Source organism: Zonotrichia albicollis, chromosome 1, assembly GCF_047830755.1.
Source record: "Zonotrichia albicollis isolate bZonAlb1 chromosome 1, bZonAlb1.hap1, whole genome shotgun sequence".
NCBI lineage: Eukaryota > Metazoa > Chordata > Aves > Passeriformes > Passerellidae > Zonotrichia > Zonotrichia albicollis.
This window is the reverse complement of record NC_133819.1, coordinates 2,104,255-2,122,622: the sequence shown is the minus strand read 5'-3', so window position 1 is coordinate 2,122,622 and position 18,368 is coordinate 2,104,255. Positions and strand designations below refer to the sequence as shown.

The window sequence follows — 18,368 nt, the reverse complement described above, 5'->3', positions numbered from 1 at the left end:
TAGGGGCTGGGAAGGGAAGGCCCTGCTGGGGAAACTGAGACACAGCTGGGTCATCAACCAGCAAAAGTGGGAAAATTCTCCTCTCTGCCATCGACCGTCAAAGCTGCTGGGAGCAGAATCCTCCTGGCCCAAAAGTGATGCCTTGGTCAATTCAGCCACTGCAGGACATGGAAGTGATGCCCACTGAGATAATCTATTGAGGAAATTTGGTTTATTCAGGGCTGAGATGGGGAAGTTCCCTGTATTTAACTCTCTCTCTGTGGTGTTCACATTCAGATAAGAGCAAATTGGGGTGTTAAATGATTTGCAGAATTAGTCCAGGCACTCAGCTGATAGGGGCTGGGAAGGGAAGGCCCTGCTGGGGAAACTGAGACACAGCTGGGTCATCAACCAGAAGGAGAAGTGGGGAAGATTTTCTCTCCCATTGACACTCAAAGATGCTGGGAGCAGAATCCCCCTCTCCTGCCCCAAAAGTGCTGCCTTGATCAGTACAAGTGATAATTGGGATAATTCAGCAACTGCAGGACATGGAAAGTGGTGCCTACTGAGATATTCTTTATTTATTGATGAAATTTGGTTTATTCAGGGGCGAGATGGGAAAGTTTCCTGTTTGAGTGCCTTTTTTTGCTTCCTTACAATGGGTACACCCTAGAGTATTTAAGTCTTTCTCTATGGTGTTCACATTCAGATAAGGGCAAATTGAGGTGTTAAAAGATTTGCAGAATTAATTCAGGCTCTCAGCCAAGCTTCAGCTGATGGGGTCTGGGAAGAGAAGACCCTGCTGGGAAAACTGAGGAACAGCTGGGTCATCAACCAGCAAAAGTGGGAAAATTCTCCTCTCTGCCATCGACCGTCAAAGCTGCTGGGAGCAGAATCCCCCTCTCCTGCCCCAAAAGTGCTGCCTTGATCAGTACAAGTGATAATTGGGATAATTCAGCAACTGCAGGACATGGAAAGTGATGCTCACTGAGATGTTCGTTATTTACTGAGGGAATTTATTCAGGGGCGAGATGGGAAAGTTTCCTGTTTGACTTCCTTTTTTTGCTTCCTTACAATGGGTACACCCTAAAGAGTATTTAAGTCTTTCTCTGTGGTGTTCACATTCAGAAATGGGAAAATTGAGGTGTTGAAAGATTTGCAGAATTAATCCAGGCTCTCAGCCAAGCTCCAGCTGATGGGGTCTGGGAAGAGAAGACCCTGCTGGGGAAACTGAGGCACAGCTGGGTCATCAACCAGCAAAAGTGGGAAAATTCTTCTCTCTGCCATCGACCATCAAAGCTGCTGGGAGCAGAATCCTCCTGGCCCAGAAGTGATGCCTTGGTCAATTCAGCCACTGCAGGATATGGAAGTGATGCCCACTGAGATATCCTTTGTTTATTGAGGAAATTTGGTTTATTCAGGGGTGAGATGGGGAAGTTCCCTGTATTTAACTCTCTCTCTGTGGTGTTCACATTCAGATAAGGGAAAATTGAGGTGTTAAAGGATTTACAGAATTAGTCCAGGCACTCAGCCAAGCTCCAGCTGATGGGGTTTGGGAAGGGAAGACCCTGCTGGGTGTGGGGCACGGTGCATCTGCCTGTGGAGCATCCTGGGCTGGATCAGCAGGGTTGGATGCTGCCCCACCTTGGCTGGCCCCACACAGGTGTCCAACCCCCCACCAGCTGCCATCTGCACCCCAAATTAGCTGCAAGCCCCAAACTGTTCTTAAAAATGCACTTTGAATGTCCTGTAGAGCAGTTCATCCAAATTTCAGTGCTGCCCAAAGGGTTTCTGAAGCCTACACCAAGAATAATTCACCATTTTCATAATTCACCAGTGTTAATCGTGGACACAATTCCCAAAGCTCCAATGCACCTCCCAGGAGCTGTGTGCTGGGGCAGGAGGGGTTTGACCAAGGTTTTCCTCAATTTTGGAGTAAATATTCCAGTTTTGAAGTGGTGTTTGTCTGGGTTGTTAGCAAAGCATCTCCTGTCTCCTCTAGAAGACAGATTTTAGGAAGGAGAACCCAATGAAGTGGTCCCAGATCTCTCAAGCTGAGGAAAAGAAAGGAAATTATACAATAACAGAAGTGAGGGGTTGTTGCTTTGAGAACATCCCTGGCTACCAGCTCCACCTTGAGCTGTGGGTGCTGCCTCTGCTGCCCAGCACATCTGGATCTGCAGGAACATCTGCAGGAAACAGCCCTGACCTGAGCCCTGTGAGCATGGCTGAGTGGGGAAAATGATCATAAAATCTCAAAATCCTATAATTTTGGGGGGTTGGAATGTATTTTTTACCAAAACACACCCCTGTGTGCCCCCCTGCCCTCCTGGCACTGTATCTGAGAGCAGGAGGCTCCCTACACTCCAGTTTGGTTAAACTTCCAGTGGGATTCAGGATTCAATGGTTACAAATCCCAAACTGTGGGATTTTAATGCTTTTAATCGCTTGGGTTGGGGGTTAGTGCACCATGGTGTTTTGGAATCAATTATAAATTAAACAAGCTTCCAAGGAAATGCTTGTTCACAGTGCAGGACTGGCACTAGGAAAAGGCTCCTCTCCTCATAACCCCAACCATCAAAGCACAAAACACAGATTTTTGCATCTTTCCACCTGCTACAGACCCAGTTCCTCTGTGCAGTGTGAAAATTATGCAGTCTGGGTGAAAAATAAACCCATCTGGGTGGATCTGCAGCAGGCAGAGGGATTAGCTGAGGTGGTTCATGCAGCTGAATTATCTCCCCAAGAAACGATTCCTCATCCCTGTGGCTTTGAAACCCATTCATTCAGTCATCCATCATCACCTCCAGAGGTGAATGAAACCACACAGGGCACAAGCTCCACTTCAAAACAGCCACAAAGGAGCGGTTGCACTGCTCAAACCACCAACAACTCCTAAAGCAGTACAGGAATGAGATGTTCTCACCACAGTGACTTCCCAAACCCCCTGACCTCTCCATACAGCCGTAGGAACTGGGAAAACTTAAAAAACTGACTCTAAAATGCGCCAAGGAATGAAAATATATAAATCAGTGCTAGCTGAACATCAGTCCACTCTGCACACTGCCTGAACTACAGTGTAGATCCATGCAGCTGAATTATCTCCCTAAGAAAGGACTCCCCATCCCTGTGGCTTTGAAACCCATTCATTCAGTCATCCATCATCACCTCCAGAGGTGTGTTAAACACACACAGGGCACAAGCTGCAGTTCAAAACAGCTACAAAGGAGGGGTTGGACTGCTCAAATCACCAACAACTCCTAAAGCAGTACAGGAATGAGATGTTCTCACCACAGTGACTTCCCAAATCCCCCTGACCCCTCCACAAAGCCACAGGCACAGCTGTAGGAACTGGGGAAACTTTAAAAAACTGACTCTAAAATGCACCAAGGAATGAAAATACATAAATCAGTGCTAGCTGGAGGTCAGTGCTAGCTGAACATCAGTCCACTCTGCACACTGCCTGAACTACAGTGTAGATCCATGCAGCTGAATTATCTCCCTGAGAAAGGACTCCCCATCCCTGTGGCTTTGAAACCCATTCAATCAGCCATCCATCATCACCTCCAGAGGTGTATGAAACCACACAGGGCACAAGCTACAGTTCAAAACAGCTACAAAGGAGGGGTTGGACTGCTCAAACCACCAACAACTCCTAAAGCAGTCAGAGCTGTACAGGAATGAGATGTTTTCACCACAGTGACTTCCCAAAACCCCCTGACCCCTCCGCACAGCTGTAGGAACTGGGAAAAGTTTAAAAACTGACTCTAAAAATGAAAATATATAAATCAGTGCTAGCTGGATGTCAGTCCGTCCTGCTCACTGCCTGAGCTACAGGGAAGGGGGAAAAATCTACTTACAGAGACATGATGCTGCTCGCGGTGCCTCTCCCTCCTCCACCGACATTCCTGTGCCTCAGTCCCTCCTCCCTGCCCCGGATAAAGCCCCAGCAGCTCGGTCCAGCTCGGTCCAGCCTCCCCAGCGCTGGGCAAACCCGGCTCCCTATTTAAGGCTCTCAGACCCCGCCTTTGCCCGCAGCCCTGCCCGACCCTTTCCAAGCCTCGGGAGAAGCTGGGAAGGTGCTCCACAGACCGGCCAGGATGGAGAAAGGCACTGGTTTTAAATCCAAACAAGCTGCCGGCGCTGGTTTCAGGAACGCCGCCTGGAATTTTGCTTGAGTGAATTAATGGCATCAGCTCGTGGCGCTGGTGAGAGGTTGGGAAAGGCTGAGAGCGTGACTAATAGGGAACATGTGGAAAACACATCCTGGGAAAAGCTGCTTGGGTGTTGGGGGTGAAAAATTAAAATAAAATATAAAATATAAAAAAATAAAAAGAAAATAAAATATAAAAAATAAAAATAAAATAAAATATAAAATAAAATATAAAATAAAAAAATAAAAAGAAAATATAAAATAAAATAAAAATAAAATATAAAAGAAAAATAAAAATAAACTATAAAATAAAAATAAAATATAAATAAAATATAAAATAAAATATTAAATAAAATAAAATATAAAATATAAATAACATAAAATAAAATAAAATATAATAAAATAAAATTAAATTAAATTTTAAAAGAAAAAATAAAATAAAAAAGTAAAAAATAAAATAAAATATAATAAAATAAAATAAAATTAAATTTTAAAAGAAAATAAAAATAAAATAAAAAAGTAAAAAATAAAATAAAATAAAATAAAATAATAAAAGAGGAGAAGCTCGCTAGTGGAAAAACCTGCCCTGAAGCTCCAGCTTGGAAATCTGTCCCTGAAGGAGGGTGTTCCCCTCTCTCCAAGCTGGTGGAGGGAGCAGAGAGCAGGTGAAGGATGGGAAAAAGGTTTTTAGCATCTACAGAGACTTTTCTGGCCTCTTGGCAGCTGTAGGAAGGAATATCAGGGATGGGGATGCACAAGAAGCCTGAGGAAAGTTCTCAAGAAGAAAATCTCCACCCTGATGGTCCAAGGAGCACCTGCTCCATCCATGAGGAGCTTTGGCATTGCCATTCCAGCAGCACCAGGGCTCAGAGTGTCAATGCTGAATTTATTCTGTTAGCAGAACAAATAACATTTCTGCTGTGTTCACGGTGGAAATGGACAGTCAGGACAGAAATTCCAGCAAAGATCAGATCCCTGAGGGTAAAAAACGTGGGAAGATCTGCACTGGGATTAAAGGGGGTGTTGGAAACCGTATGGTTTATCAGGAGCTTTTATCCCTGATGCTGACAAGCAGGATATTTAGAGCTCTGTCTGCCCAAAAAGCCTGAATGGACCTAGAAGGGCAATTCCTGCTCATTGGAATTTGTTGCCTCGATGCTCTTGCAAGGAGCAGTATCTGCATTTTATTGCAGCTCCATTCCTTGAGGTTTCCTGTTATAAATGAATTACTCACTTTTCATTACTGATAAGTTTATGCCCTGTTTGGAATTAGTCACCCAAGATGGGCAGGAAAAGCCTTATCAGCTGTGTGAGGTGTAGGGATGAACACACCTTAGTGGGAATATGCCACACCAGGAAAACCAGGGTCTGGGAGGCATTTTTGGGGGATGAACCTCTAAAAAAGTTCAATTACCACAACCCTGGCTTCATGTTTCAACTTTAGCACGTGGCACAATGGCAGCTTGCTCTCCCAAGGGAGACAAGGGAGGTTCCAGAGGAGAGCACCCCTTCAGGCTTGGAGATCTCTAAACTCTCCAAGGGTTCAAGATCTCCAAACCCTCCCAGAGCTGGAGATTTCCAAACCCCTCCAGGGTTCGAGATCTCCAAACCCTCCTCAGGCTGAAGATTTCCAAACCTCCCAAGGGTTGGGGATCTCCAAAACCCCCAAGAGTTGGAGATCTCTAAACCCTCCCAGGGCTGGAGATCTCCAAAACCTCTCAAGGGCTGGAGATTTCCAAACCCCCTTCCAGGACTGGGAATCTCCAAATCCCCTCAGGACTGGAGATCTCCAAATTTCTCCCCAGGGCCGGAGATCTCCAAACACCCCAAGGGCTGGAGATTTCCAAACCTCCCAAGGGCTGGAGATCTTCAAACATCCCCCAGGGCTGGAGATCTCCAAACACTCCAAGAGTTGGGTTTCTCCAAACCCTCCCAGGGCTGGAGATCTCCAAACTCCCCCCAGGGATGGAGATTTACAAACCCCCCAAGGGTTGGAAATCTCCAAACTTCCTCCAGAGCTGGAGATCTCCCACTGGGAGAGTTTGGAGATCTCCAAACGCCCCAAGGGCTGGAGAATTCCAAACCTCTCCAGGGCTGGAGATCTCCAAACCCCCCAAGGGTTGGGTTTCTCCGAACCCTCCCAGGGCTGGAGATTTCCAAACTCTCCCAAGGGTTGGGGATCTCCAAAATCCCCAAGAGTTGGAGATTTCCTAACCCTCCCAGAGCTGGAGATCTCCAAAACCTCTCAAGGGCTGGAGATCTCCAAACTACCTCCAGGGCTGGAGATTTCCAAACCCCCCTCTAGGACTGGGAATCTCCAAATCCCCTCAGGACTGGAGGTCTCCAAATTTCTCCCCAGGGCTGGAGATTTCCAAACCTCCCAAGGGCTGGAGATCTCCAAACTCTCCAAGGGTTGGAGATCTTCAAACATGCCCCAGGGCTGGAGATATCCAAACACTCCAAGAGTTGGGTTTCTCCAAACCCTCCCAGGGCTGGAGATCTCCAAACTCCCCCCAGGGATGGAGATTTACAAACCCCCCAAGGGTTGGAAATCTCCAAACTTCCTCCAGAGCTGGAGCTCTCCAAACACCCCCAGGGCTGGAAATTTCCCACTGGGAGAGTTTGGAGATCTCCAAACGCCCCAAGGGCTGGAGAATTCCAAACCCCCCAAGGGTTGGGTTTCTCCGAACCCTCCCAGGGCTGGAGATTTCCAAACTCTTCCAAGGGTTGGGGATCTCCAAAATCCCCAAGAGTTGGAGATTTCCTAACCCTCCCAGAGCTGGAGATCTCCAAACACCCCAAGGGTTGGGGATGTCCAAACTCCTCCAGGGCTGGAGATCTCCAAACTTCCCAAGGGCTGGAGATTTCCAAACCCTCCCAGGGCTGCAGATCTCTAAACACCCCCAAAGGTTGGGGATCTCCAAACACCCCAAGGGTTGGGTTTCTCCAAATTCCCCCAGGGCTGGAGATCTCCGAACTCTCCCAGGGCTGGAGATCTCCAAATTCCCCCAGGGCTGGAGCATGGGCATGTCACACCTACTCCTTTCTAAAGCCACACCCTGTGACATCCACCAGAGCTCAGGGATGGTCACCAAGAGCTCTTTCCCACCCTAGAACTCTGCTGAAAGCCCCACCTGCTGCTGCTGGTGCAGGACAGAGCTGCAGGGAAGTGCTGTTGGTTATTTAAAAATAACCAGCTGAGAACAACTCCCAGGCTCAGCTCAGAGATAAAAGGCAGCTCAGCGTGGTCCCAGCCCTGTGGGTCAGGCAGATTTTCCAGGCTCTTTGCTTTCTAACCATCAGGGTTATTTATACACACAGCTCTCGTGGCTGGGGAAAGGTTTCTGGGGCATCTGTGCTCCAGGCAGGCCAGGCAACATCTGCTCCTGCTCCTGCCATCACTCTGAGGGATTCCCAGCACCAAACCAGCACCCAGGCAAGGAGGCAGAGCCATGAATGGGTGTTCAGGGAAAAACCTGTGACAGTGGTCACAAGGGTTGCAGGATGAAGAGAGAGGCGAGAATGTTGACTTCGTGTTCAGAAGGCTTAATTTATTTTATGATATATATTACATTATGACTATACTAAAAAGAAATAGAAGGAAAGTTCTCAGGAGGCTAGCTAAGCTAAGAATAGAAAAGGAATGAATAACAAAGATCTGTGTCTCAGCAGAGAGCAAGAGCAGCTCTGCCGTGAGTGGTCAGTAAATCCAAACATTTACAGGAGACCAGTCATGGATCCACCTGTTGCATTCCACAGCAGCAGATAACCATTGTTTACATTGTGTTGCTGAGGCTACAGCTTCTCAGGAGGGAGAAAAATCCTAAAGAAAGGATTTTTATGAAAAGATGTCTGTGACAAAAACCCACCCCTGCAGTGTCGCAGACATCTTTTCATGAAAAATCCTTTCCTTAGGATTTTTCCTCCTGAGAAGCTGAGAGGACTCAGGAACAAAATGTAAACATTGATTATCTCTGCTGTGGAATGCAACAGGTGCATCTGTGATTGGCCCATGTTGGATGTTTGTAATTAATGGCCAATCACTGTCAGCTGGCTCGGACAGAGAGCTGAGCCACAAACCTTTGTTATCATTCTTTGCTTTCTATTCTTAGCTTAGCCAGCCTTCTGATGAAACCTCTTATTCTATTCTTTTAGTGTAGTTTTAATGTAATATATATCATAAAATAATAAATCAGCCTTCTGAAACATGGAGTCACCATTCTCATCTCTTCCCCAATCTGAAAACCCCTGTGAACTCTGTCACACTGCAGCATCCTCAGTTCAATGCCTGGCCAGGAGAGATGGGAATAAAAGAGAGGAGACAGAGGGGAAAGGGTCTGATGGAGCTTTGGATAACTGTGGCTGCTGCTGGGAGTCACCTCTCCAAGCCACCTCTCCCCCCCAGGCACCATTTGTGTTTCAGAGCAGTGATCTGTGCATATTTATTTAAATGTCCTATGGAAATACAGGAGTGCTGTCACCAATGATAATGAGACCTGGTGTAACATCTCCTGCTACAGCAGGGATGAGGAAGGACCATAATTACCCACCCTGAGCACAGACCTACAAAGCTCTGGGATGGATTGTGCTGACAGGTCATTGTCTTTGCTGATTTTCCTCTTTTGTATATTCATTTGTTCAGTTTTAAACTCAAAGCAATGAAGGTTTGCATCTTTGTGCAAATGATAAGCCTGTTTTTAAAACAGGGCCCATTGTGTTGAGACAAATGTGACAAAACTGGAATAAATTAAAAACATCATATTTTTACCTTATTGATTATTGTTGGATTTGGGCTTTTGAGATGATGGAATTTCCCATCTGAGAAGCAAAAATATTTGAACATCACAAGCAAGAGCAAGACGTGAAGTAGAAGTTTTAGTTCTTATCTTTTTTCTCTTGGATTAACTTCACCAAAAACTTTTTTTCCCTGACTTTTGGAGGTGGGATGCAGGACTCATCCTCACCTTTGGTGGCTGTGGGTGCTGCCCACTTTGAAAGGGATTTGTGATGGAAAATGTGTCAAAGGCACTGCTAAAAAGGAATATTGGGATTTGGAAAGTATTATTTTTCTTTCGCATTGATTAAAAATCCACTGAACTGCGTTATTCTTATTTGCCAGTAATTTGGTGGCAGTTGTGGGGAAGAAGGGATCTGGGGAGGCACTCTGAGGTTTTATCCCCTTCAAGATGGGCTTCAGGGGTTGGCACCCCCTTCCTCAACGTGGCCTCTTTTCCTCCACCCCCTTTTGTGCTCTCAGAGCTGCTGTCCCAGGAACACACAGGTGTGGGGGGATTCATGGGTTTGGAAGAGCATTTGGGCTCATTTTCAACCAGTTTGGTTCAAGCCAGCCCTGAGAATTTGACATTTCTAGCAGCACATGCCTGGCTGATGGGACAAGGTGAATGGAGCCCTGTGGAGAATCCCAGGATGGTTTGGGTTGGGAGGGACCCTAAAGAGCCCCCAGTTCCACCCCCTGGCCATGGGTGGGGACACTTCCACTGCAGCAGGTTCCTTGGGCCTGAGGGCCAAGCTGTGTCCCACTGGGACATCTCCATTTGCATTTCCTGGTGGCAAAGAGGCCACCAACTCCCACGGGAGCCCCTTCTTCATGCCTGGAGTCTCCAGAACCTTCAGCAACCCCAGGGCCCAAACTGTGTCCCCAGGAACCCAAACTGTGTCCCTAAGGACCCAAGTTGTGTCCCCAAGGAACCGAAACTGGGTCCCCAAGAACCCAAGCTATGTCCTCAGGAACCCAAAATATATTCACAAGAACCCAAACTATGTCCCCAAGGACTGAAGCTGTGTCCCCAAGGGCCCAAATCGTGTCCCCAGAAACCCAAACTGTGTCCCCAAGGACCCAAACTGTGTCCCAAGGAACCCCAAACTGTGTCCCCAAGGACCCAAGCTGTGTCCCCAAGGAACCCCAAACTGTGTCCCTAAGGAGCCAAGTTGTGTCCCAAGGAACCCAAGTTGCCAAGCTATGTCCCCAAGGACCCAAGCTGTGTCCCCAAGAACCCAAGTTGGGGACCCAGTTTGGGTTTCTGGGGACACAAGAACCCAAGCTATGTCCTCAGAAACCCAAAATATATCCGCAAGAACCCAAACTATGTCCCCAAGGACTGAAGCTGTGTCCCCAAGGGCCCAAATCGTGTCCCAAGGAACCCCAAACTGTGTCCCAAGGAACCCCAAACTGTGTCCCAAGGAGCCCCAAACTGTGTCCCCAAGGACCCAAAGTGTGTCCCAAGGAACTCCAAACTGTGTCCCAAGGAACCCCAAACTGTGTCCCAAGGAACCCAAACTGTGTCCCTAAGGACCCAAGTTGTGTCCCCAGAAACCGAAACTGGGTCCCCAAGAACCCAAGCTATGTCCTCAGGAACCCAAAATATATTCACAAGAACCCAAACTATGTCCCCAAGGACTGAAGCTGTGTCCCCAAGGGCCCAAATTGTGTCCCCAGAAACCCAAACTGTGTCCCCAAGGACCCAAACTGTGTCCCAAGGAACCCCAAAGTGTGTCCCCAAGGAACCCCAAACTGTGTCCCCAAGGACTGAAGCTGTGTCCCCAAGAACCCAGACTGTGTCCCCGAGGACACAACTATCCCAGGAACCCAAGCTGTGTCCCCAGGAACCCAAGCCATGTCATTGTCCTGGTGACATGTCTGGTCCCCATCTCCTGAGTGCTTTGGGACAGGCCAGCAGCTCCCAGCAAGGATGGGAAGCCCATCCTGGGACAGGGGTTGGGTTAATGGGTGGAGGGGCCACAGCTGGGCACAGAAAAAGCCATTTCCTCATGAAACAGAAACCCAACCAACAATTCCATGGGTCAGGGATCAGGGACAAGCGTGGCTGTCCCAGGGAGCTGTTCAGGAAACTGAGGCAGGGGTGAGCAGGTGGGAATGGCCCTGGTGCTGCTCGGCTCACCCATGCCAGCCCAGATGTTCCAGGCTCATTTTCAGTCCAAACTCCCTGATTTAACACCAAACCCATCCCAGCTGTGCAAACTTCTCCCCTCCTTCACACAGAGCTTTGGGTGCTCTCCAAGATTTGGGGCTAATCAGAGCTTGCATCCTAAGAACTCAGCCAGAACCTTAATTCTCTTTAAAAAAACCAATTTACAAGCAGCAGGAAAAGCTGTGCTAAAATCTGCTTCATCACAAAACTCTGCTCAGACTTTTCAGGGCACTGGTGATGCCAACCCCAATGCAAATGTGTCATTTAAAGGACAGAAAGACAAAAATCTCTATTTATTAATCATCAGGTTGATTTTCATCCTGCATCCAGCTCTGTTGGATGAACCCAGGAAGGTTTTGATGTGGAAAAGAATGATGTGGTTGATTTCTGGCTCTTTGTAAGGATGAAACAGGGAAAATCTGGTCTTACACATTTTTCCAAAGCCCGTGGGGATTCTGGCTGAATAATGCAAGACTGTTTGAAAGCGAGGTGAGGGATGTTTTCCTTCATGCACTCTGAAAATGTAAACTCTGGCTCTGAGCTGCCATGACATTTGGACCACAGCTATGCCTCAGTTAGCACAAAGATAGGTCAGAAAATGGAATTTCTGTGAAGTTTGCATTGGTTTGTGCCTGGAGCCAGAAGCCAGCGCTGTTAGCAGAATAAATAACATTTCTGCTGCAAAACAGGAAAAGTTTCCCTCAGATATCGCTGGCTGATGACTGCAGAAAGGTAAAAGCATTTTGAAAATGACCTAAAAACTTATCTGATATGCTTAAATAACAACAAGATTTCAATTCCAAAGCACAAAAGCCCAGAGGAAATGTTTAAACCCAGGCTGGAGAGCAGAAGCAATTTATTCCAGCCCTTCCCAGCTGAACATTTCTCTGCCATGGACACATTCTTGAGATAAATTTCAGTGTTGAGAAAAAAACACATTAATTTTTTTGAGGGGAACCTTTCTGCTGAAGTGTCTGAGGTGGTGAGATGATACAGGGGATGTACTGAGAGGTGGCAAATGGGACTCAGGTGGAGCCCTGGGATGTGGCTCAGCAAAGCCCTTTATAGCATTTTTTTCCCCAGCATCTGTTCCTGCTCCAAAGAAAACATCTGCCTCCATAGCCAGAGGTCAAACTGAGCCATTATTCCCTCCTCTATTTGCTTCCCTTTCCTGAAGTGGCTGTGGGAGCAGTGGGAATGGAAGGCCATCCCCAACCCCACCCTCAGGGTCATCCCTGGAGCTGGAGCTGCCCCTGCTCCTCCTGGAATCCCATCCTGGAATCCCATCCTGCCGCCTCCCTCAGCTCTCATAACAGGAAACAATAAAATTTCCACTCGGTGCTGCCAGCCCTGTGAAGCCAAGCCAGGCTGGACTTGCTCTAGACCTTCCTGAACTTTGCACAGAAGAGTGGAAAAAAAAATTTTAAAAAAATTAAATAATTCAAATAAAATCAGAGGAAATCCATCCCAGGGCTGTGCAAAAGTTCACGGCTCATCTCATCCTCCCTCTGTTGTCCATGTGGACATTCCTCCATCCAGCAGTGCCTCAGTGCAGGTGGAAAAGGGTCAGGGTGTGTGGGAGAGGTCAGGGGATGCTGGAAATAAAAAGGGAAATGGACACATTGTTGGCTGCTCCAGCAAGGTGTGGGTTTGGTGGTGCTGTTCCCCAACACCTGTGGATGGGCAGGGATGGAGGGAGCTTGGAAAAGCCCCAGGAAAAGGGGTCAGGAGAGGGTGGAAGCTCAGCCACAGCTTCTGAGCTGCTGGGTGAGGTCCCTGACTGGTGCCAAGTGGGTGAAAAGAACATTTTCCCCTGTTTTTCAGCAGCATGAGAACCACACTCCCAGTGTCAGTGTGGGAAGGGGATGGGAGCAGCAACACCTCAGGGACAACTTGAGCATAAAACAGCAACTCCCAGAGAGGAGGTGGAGCAGTTCTGTCCTTGGCACCCTCACGAAGAAAGGCATGGAGGTGACAGAGCTGGAGCTGCTTTGCTCTGCAGCCAGGCTGGGAGAGCTGGGAATGCTCACAAGGAGCTCCAAGGAGAGCTGAGAGCCCCTCCAGGGCTTAAAGGGGCTCCAGGAGAGCTGGAGAGGGACTGGGGACAAGGGATGGAAGGACAGGACACAGGGAATGGCTTCAGAGTGAAAGAGGGAATGTTTAGATGGGATTTTGGGAAGGAATCCTGGCTGGGAGGGTGGGGAGGGGCTGGGATGGAATTCCCAGAGCAGCTGTGGCTGCCCCTGGATCCCTGGAATGTCCAAGGCCAGGTTGGATGGGGCTTGGAGCACCTGGGATAGTGGAAGGTTTCCTGTGCTGTGTTTGGAACAGGATGGGCTTTGAGGTCCCTTCCAACCCAAACCTTTCCATGATTCCATGGTTCTCTGAAAGCTCAGCACCTTCTCCAGCTTCCCTCACCAATCCCCCCTGCAAACACCTGCAATTCTCACAGGTTTGGGGTGGTTTTGTGTGTGGAAAATGCTCTGCAATGTCACAGCCAAGCTGCTGACCTTGAGAGTTTGACTCTTTATTTTTTTTTCTCCCCCAGAAGTTCCAGTGGAAAAAATGATTGGTGTCACTTCTGTCACCACACACCTCATCCATGTCCTACACTGCAGCAGATGGCACGAGCTGCTCACACTCAGCCAGGACAGTCATCAGAAATGGTCCAAAGCTATTTAATGCTTTTATCTTCTCTCAGATAACAAATGACAGGACAAGAATAAATGGCCCCAATTTTATGGCAGTTTAGAGGAGGTTTAGATTGGGTATTAGGGAAAAATTCTTCACAGAATAAGTTGTAAAACACTAGAACAGACTGCCCAGGGCAGTGGTAGAGTCACCATCACTGGAAGTGTTCAGAACTGCATGGATGTAACACCTGGGCATGTGGTTTAGGGGTGGTCATGATGGTGCTGGGTTGACTGGTGATGATCTTAAACAATTCTATCATTCTAATTTTTTACAAACACAAAAATATCTGTGATTTGCCAACCAAAATAAACCTCTCAACTCTAACAGGGCCAGGAGCTTGCAGTGAGCAAGTGCTGCATAAATTTGTCCAGGAACAGGAGCCAGCCCAGGTGTTTGCCTCAGGTCCAGGTTTGTTTGCTCTGCCTGGTTCTCAGGATTGTCCCTCACACTGCCCTGGCCAGACCCTGGCACCACTGAGGACTGCCCTGCCTGTCCTACACCATCCTTGGGACACAGCTCGTGTCCTGTTGCTCTAAACACCCCTGACAACCCTGAGTTTCCACCATCCCAGGCTGCTCCCAGCCCCATCCAGCCTGGCCTTGGGCACTGCCAGGATTCCAGGGGCAGCCACAGCTGCTCTGGGCACCTGTGCCAGGGCCTCAGTACCCTCACAGGAAGGAATTTATTCCTAATATCTCATCTAAAGCTACCCTTTATCAATTTAAAGCCATTCCCTGTGTCCTGTCCCTGCATCCCTTGTCCAAATTCCCCCTCCAGCTCTCCTGGAGCTCCTTTAGCCACAAGAAGGGGCTGCAAGGTCACCTTGAATCCTCCTCTTCTCCAGGCTGAACAATCCCAATTCTCTCAGCCTTTCCCCCCAGGAGAGCTTCTCCATCCGTCTGGTTTCTCAAACCCACCACCCACCACAAGGGTTCTGCTTGCAGGAGCTGAGGTGAAGCTCAGGCAGCAGGATTTGTGAGAAAAGACAAAATTTTACCCAAACCATCACGTCTGAAATAGCAGATCTTTCTGCAGATTCCAGCACTCATTGCTGGGATATCTGTTTTATCTATTTCCCAATCTTTTGGCTTTGGAGGAGCCTCTAACTTGTCAGGTCAGACAGAGCCATAACAGTGAGGCTGCTCCATGATCCAAGTGTTGTGCAAACAGGGACAAGGGCTGGGAACAGCTGTCAAACCCTTCTCTCCACCAGATAAACCCATCCCTCTGCCCTCCCCAGATAAATCTGCCACACACTTGCCACCCTAAATCACCAAAATATCTTCCTGAGCTCAGCCCTGAACACCTGAACACCAGATTTTCTTTATGGTAACAAAATATTTATGGTAAAGAAATTCAACACCAACTTTAAAAACATATTGAAGAAAACAAGAAGTTGCCCAGAGAGGTTGTGCCCTCCCCACATAAATCTGCTACACATTCACCACCCCAAATCACCAAAATATCCTCCTGAGCTCAGCCCTGGACACAGATTTTCTTCATGGTAACAAAATCTTTATGGTAAAGAAACTCAACATCAACTTTGAAATTATATTGAAGACAACAAGAAGTTGCCCAGAGAGGCTGTGCCCTCCCCATCCATCCCTGGAGCTGTTCCAGACCAGTCTGGATGTGGCTTGGAGCAGCCTGGGGTAGTGGAAGGTGTCCCTAACAGGGGTTGGAATGAGGTGATCTTTAAGGTCTCTTCCAACCCAAATCACTCTGGGATTCTATGGAGGCAAGAAGGAAAATGCCAAAGCAGATCCAAGACACTCAGGTGTGACTTTGTGGCCCATTTCCCCATTACTAATTAGACCTAAATGGAGTTAAAAGGAAAGACAGAGACTCGAGCATGAAAAATAAGGCAGCAGATGGGATAGATGTGCTCTTGCCAAACTGTTCTTAGATAACAGACACAACAGAAAATAAGGACAAAAAGGAAACCTCATTTCCACAAGTGCTTCCCTACCCTCCTGGCTGGGTTCCCAGCACAACCAGGGCAGGTTCCCACTCTGCCCACTGAGATATTTCATTACACAGATCTCACCAGCAAATATTTAATTACCCCTTTGGTAATTAGGCACAGACTCAATTAGACAGCCAGGTTTGCATGCAAAGAGAGAGAAAAGCCCAGAGGAGAGCCCAGAGCAGCACGGTACCTTGCAGAGCTCCAGGCTGGAGCATCAGCCAGGGCTGCAGGTCCTGATCCAAGGAGGGTCTGATCTGAGGGTGGAACAGGGACAGGAACCTTCCTGGACATGCTTACATAGGTGGTCCCCACCCTGCTGACGTGCAGAGGTCAGCAGCTCCTGCCTCACATCTGGACAGCCCCAGGTCCCCCGTGCCAAGAAGGGACACTGCCAGAGTCACATTTCCTGGAAAAAAAAATCTCTTTGCCCAGGATTCTTCTCCTGGGAAGCTGAGAAGCCTCAGAGAAAAAAGAAACCAATAATTATCTGATTTGCTTTGCCTGTGTTGTGCTATTTTGGCATGTGTTTGGAGATTGTTTACCCACGGGTGATTGTTTCATTGGATTCTGCTGTGAGTTGTTTTCACTCTTTGGCCAATCAGGGCCAAGCTGTGTCAGGACTCTGGACAGAGTCAGGAGTTTTCATTATTATCTTTTTAGCCTTCTGTCTGTATCCTTTCTGTATTCTTTAATATAGTTTAATATAATATTCACTAATGTAATATATTGTAATAAAGTAATAAATTAGCCTTCTGAAAACATGGAGTCAGATTCATCATTCCTTCTTTTATCTTTTTAGCCTTCTGTAAGTATTCTTTCTGTATTCTTTAGTATAGTTTAGTATAGCATTCTTTAATATAATATACTATCATAAAATAATAACTTAGCCTTCTGAGAACATGGAGTTAGATCCATAATTCCTGCCTGCCACGGGGCACCCAACAAATAAAATAGGACACCACGTGTCTGGTCATCCCCAAAGGCCGCAGGGCTGCAGGGGTGTTGGGTCAGGGTCCCTCTCCCCCCTCAGGAATGGGGCAGTGCCATGGGGCAGTGTCCCCAGGCTGGCATCCAGCTGGGAATGGAGCCAGTGCCAGCTGGTCCTGGGCCACGCTGCTAATCAGAGCAAAGGCTGACCCTGAATGTGCAGTTCTGGAGTCCTTTGGGCACCCAGGCGGGCTCCAGCAGCACCTTCTCCACCCCCTCACCACCATGGGCATGAGCCCACACCTGCCTGTTGGCCAAACCCTGCACCACAGCACCAAACCCTACACCACAGCACCAAACCCTACACCACAGCACCAAACCCTGCACCACAGCACCAAGCCCTACACCAGTACCACAAAAACCTACACTACAGCACCAAACCCTGCACCAGCACCACAAAAACCTACACTACAGCACCAAACCCTACACCACAGCACCAAACCCTACACCACAGCACCATCAACCCTACACCACAGCACCAAACCCTACACCAGTACCACAAAATCTACACCACAGCCCCAAACCTACACCAGCACCACCAAACCTATGTCAGCACCACAAAAATCTACACCAGCAGCACCAAACCCTACACCACACAACCAAACCTATACCGGCACCAACAACCCTACACCAGCACCACAAATTCTCCCCTACACCACTAAACTCACACCACACCACACCACACAAACCTATGCCAACACCACCAAACTGTACAGCAACACCACCAAACCTACACCAGCACCATAAAAAATGACCCAACAGCCCCAAACCTACACCAACACCCCCAAACCCTACACCAACACCCCCAAACCTATACAAGCCCCACCAACCCTACACCACAGCACCGAACCCTACACCAGCACCTCCAAACCTACACCAGCACCATGAAAAACAACCCAACAGCCCCAAACCTACACCAACACCACCAAACCCACACCAACACCATGAAAAATGACCCAACATCACCAAACCTACACCAACACTACCAAACCCTACACCATGCCACCAATCCACAGCCCACCTTCACCCAACCCTAGAGCATTCCCCAAACTCGTTGTGTGCCCAGGCTGGGACCATGATCCCAAGGGTTTGCTGTGATCCCATCACACTCCAAGCTAAGGCAGATGATCCCAACCTTGCTCCCTGCCCTGACCTCCCAAAGGATGGACCAAGCTGGTTGGACAAGGAGCTAGGAGATGTGGGCTGCAGCCAGGTGTCCTCAGGGGACCATTATGGGATGGCACCTTCCTCCTTCCCCAGACAGGATCCATTGCATGGCCCCACTGCAGGAACACATAATCCCTTCCAGCCTCAGTCCTTAATGAACATGGAATCACAGAAGCCTAGAAGTGTTGTGGTTGGAAGGGACCTCTGGGGATCAGCCAGTCCAACCCCCCTCCCCAGGCAGGGTCACAGAATCACAGAATCACCACAGAATCACAGAATCATGAGGTTGGAAGAGACCTCCAAGATCATCAAGTCCAACCTATGCCCTAACACATCAACCAGACTATAGCACCAAGTGCCATGTCCAGTCTTTTTTTAAACACATCCAGAGATGCTGATTCTACCACCTCCCTGGGAAGAGCATTCCAGTACTTTATTATTCTTTAGGTGAAAATTTTTGTCCTAATAT

The 18,368-nt window shown here is 48.1% G+C and overlaps 2 protein-coding genes across 5 annotated transcripts in view; one reads left to right on the top strand and one right to left on the bottom strand.

The window, feature by feature from the left end:
• MRPL55 (mitochondrial ribosomal protein L55) overlaps window positions 1–18,368 on the top strand; it is a 137,906-nt gene that overhangs the window by 79,263 nt on the left and 40,275 nt on the right. The gene's annotated exons all lie outside the window — the stretch shown is intronic.
• Window positions 1–18,368, bottom strand: part of GJC2 (gap junction protein gamma 2) — a 46,798-nt gene that overhangs the window by 3,869 nt on the left and 24,561 nt on the right. Inside the window, exon 1 of one of the 4 annotated variants that reach the window (XM_014270171.3) lies at window positions 3,840–4,136. The exons of the other annotated variants lie outside the window; for them this stretch is intronic. The gene's annotated coding sequence lies outside the window, so the exon portion shown is untranslated. Of the gene's footprint in view, window positions 1–3,839; window positions 4,137–18,368 lie in introns of those variants that run through there. 4 annotated transcript variants of the gene reach the window in all.